Source organism: Haliotis rubra, unplaced genomic scaffold (genome assembly GCF_003918875.1).
Source record: "Haliotis rubra isolate DU_JTF1 unplaced genomic scaffold, ASM391887v1 Scf249, whole genome shotgun sequence".
Classification (NCBI taxonomy): Eukaryota; Metazoa; Mollusca; class Gastropoda; order Lepetellida; family Haliotidae; genus Haliotis; species Haliotis rubra.
Window position 1 is genome coordinate 563,445 of NW_025766547.1, and position 3,843 is coordinate 567,287.

The following is a 3,843-nucleotide window of genomic DNA, read 5'->3' on the forward strand; positions in this document are numbered from 1 at the left end:
TTTCACTTTGCTCTTGTTAATCTCTCATGGGCCACCCGATTCTTTCACATGGATATTGGCAATATCTCACGGGCCACCCGATTCTTTCATATTACTATTGTTAATCTCTCATGGCCCACCCGATTCTTTAATATTACTACTGTTAACCTCTCACGGCCCACCCGATTCTCTCATATTACTACTGTTAATCTCTCATGGGCCACCCGATTCTCCACCCGATTCTCTCATATTACTACTGTTAATCTCTCACGGCCCACCCGACTCTCTCATATTACTATGGTTATTCTCTCATGGCCCACCCGTTTCTATCATATTACTATTGTTAATCTCACGGCCCACCCGATTCTCTCATATTACTATTGTTAATTTCTCACTGCCCACCCGATTCTCTCATATTACTATGGTTATTCTCTCACGGCCCACCCGATTCTCTCATATTACTATTGTTAATCTCTTACTGCCCACCCGATTCTCTCATATTACTATTGTTAATCTCTTATGGCCCACCCGATTCTCTCATATTACTATTGTTAATCTCTTATGGCCCACCCGATTCTCTCATATTACAATTGTTGTCATTCCATATCGTTACAGTGGTAATATGAAGGAATCGGGTTGTCCTTATCTTCTATTGAGTAGTATATGTTTATATGTATTTCATATTTCACAAAAAATACCATTTCAGCAAACTGGTAAATACTGAGCAACACCTTTGAACCCATATAAAATGAAACCCCGCGAAACCAGAAACCTGGCTTAACGATTACTGGCAGGAACGTGGAAAGGACGTACCACAACTATGATTTGCTAATCTGGACGATTTCTATCCGGATAAACAGGGTTTCGCGATGCTCAGTTTTGATAACGCACATTGACTACACCCACGTGTACACGTGTATATATAATCTGTCAACTTCACCTGCATATTCAGTAGATTTTGTTTAGTTTACGGTGTTCTTCAAGTAGCTAGGACACTATACCAACACTTTGAAATCCATTCCAAATTAGCACATTGGTCTAGGTTACGTACATATCGGTGAACCTTTAGAAAATGTTTTGTATCGGTGTACATCCAGGAAATATCTATGCTGCTTAAAATTAAAAAAACAAACAGTTAAGGACAACCCTATCTTTATTAATCTCACTGTCGCTAATGTGACAGAACATAGCGTATGGCAGGATGGAAAAATCGGGGTATCCTAAACGTTTTGGAATGTTTTCATATAGCTTTTCATTCAAATCCCCATTAGTACATCGTCTTATTGCATACAGTACCAAGGTGATGCTCAAACACACGGAATAAACCGAAGAAGAGCATCAAACCGCAAAGAAATGGCAAACAGGGGCGTAGCTACCATTATGAAAACAAAACCCAGGCTTACACATGATTGTTGCTAAAAAGCAACTGGACCGTATCATGTTGTTTTAACCTGTAGGCAGTTTGGAACTGTAGGCAGTATGGGAATACACCGGTAAAAGGTTGGGCAAGCCCTCAATACTATCTAAATACAAAACTTTGCAACCTATCGGGCTTACACTACAAATTGGCTTGCTACGCGCCTTGCAAGAAACAAGTTTCGTTGCAAATGGGTAATGAGCTGTTCCCAATTGTCTGTAACTGAAACAAAACCCGCAACATCACATACTTTCCAAGTGAACATAAAATTCATTCCTAAATTGTTCTCAGGTTGTAATGTTTTTTTAGCTGCCCGACATATATATTTTCATTTCCATATATCAGATATTCAGATTTTATACAAATATATACATGATGGTATACAAAAAGAAATGATTTAATAAAGTTTTTATTTTGTATACAGAGTGTCATTGTTTTGTAAATGTACGGGTGGTGTTTTATAACATAACTCACTGCAGCAACGGTCCACGACAGGGGTACGGTGACACTCAAGTCATCATGTGGTCGATCCCGGACACTCCATCAGTTTCCTTGTTGTTGGAGCAATTATCGTGTATATTCTCGGGTTACCTATTCTCGTATATATTGTAACGTTGGCACAGACACCAAATGTTAAAACCAACATGTTTTAAAAACCCAGACCCGCCTGACACAAATAACGTACTTTCGAACCAATTGTCCAGCTCTGTGGTCCGTGGGTCGAGTGTTCACTGGCAGGGCGGGAGATCCGCGGTTGGATCTCTAGTCGCGTTAGTCCAAGTGGCGTTATAAGACGGTACTTGTTGCTACCGTGCCAAGTGCTGGGCATCGAGGGGATATGACAAGGATATGGTGTCGCTATACTGTCTATGGGTTGGGGACGTATCAATGTTTAACTGCCGAATGGTATTTCAGTGGACTCGTACTTAAACACACACACGCACGTACGCACACGCACGCGCTTGTCCCACATAAAAACACGCATGTTCACAAACATCATACACACATACATAGCCTACACCAACCCACGATTTATATACGCAATATTTTTTTGAATGATCATCTTTAATGTAGAATCTGACCGCCTCCGTGGTGTAGTGGTTAGAGCGTCCGCCCGGAGAGCGGAAGGTCGCGGGTTCGATCTCCGACCGCGTCATACCAAAAGACGTTAAAATATGGTACTTGTTGGTCCCTGCCTGGCGCTCGGCATTATTGGGTACAACAAGGACTGGTCGGCTCGGAGTCAGTATACTGTGTCTGAGTGGGGTATTCATGCTTCACTGCGGCATGGTATCTCAGTGAGCTAGCACTATAAAACCAGCTTAAGTACAGCTAGTGCAAGCAGCCGCACATACACATACACACGCATGCACGTCGTCATATGAGCGAAATATTCTCAAGCACGACGTTAAACCCAATTTCACCTCACCTCACCTAATGTAGAATCCCGAGGAGAAAGACGTCCGAAACTCGGACATAGTGTCCTACAATATTGTTTGTAGGAACCGAACCAAGAAGAGAAAGTACTGTAAAGGCACAGAATACCCACTTGAACCCACACCCTATATCCCATCTGTCTGTATGAACTAGTCCGTCCCACAATGCGATTATTCCTGTACAAACAGCTGAGCAAGTGTGTACGTACGTTTTGACCGTCTCTCCTGTCTTGTTAACCCATTCGTACATGGTACAAGTCGTGTGAGCGGGTCAGCAAATATATACACACATACATGTTTTATTAAACAGTAGATCATACATACATACATAAGAAAGGTCGAGTTCGCCACATCTATCTTTTGAATATGCATGACTACAAGTTCACGACCTCGCGCGTGACAAGCGCATGTGTAGCTCGTGCAAATGTGTCAACCTTGGCTCAGAGTAGATAGTCCCGTCATATAGGAAGGGAACGCCCTCTGGTATTCAATGGAATAATGTTTTGCCTTTGAATTTATACATCTCGTGGATGCAACCAAATAAGTTAACAAACAACCTTTCTCCCGTCAAAGTTAAGTCGAGAAACATATGTCATTAAACTGACATTTAGATTTTACATTCTGAACATCTGTTGATGTCTGTGGCACTTAAAACTCCTCCGACTGCAGAGTACAAGTCGTGTTCTTGCTTCATACTGAATATAGCTGTTTTTCTCATCTTATAAGCGGCATTTAGCAATATTCCAGCTGTATGACGACTGGCCTTTTCGTCTGGACAGACAGTCCAGTGACTGACATTATGAGCATGGATCTACGGAACTGGGACACGTTGACCTGCACCAGCATGTCAGTGAGCCTGACCACCTGACCGTCAGGTACTTGAAAGGGGAGGTGAATGCTCGTTATTCATCCAGGGAGGTTGTTCCAGGAACCATTTCTCAAGAAGAAAGGTTTTAACAGTTGGTTTGTTGTTTAATGTCGCACTCAGCAATATTTCAGCTTTACTGCGGC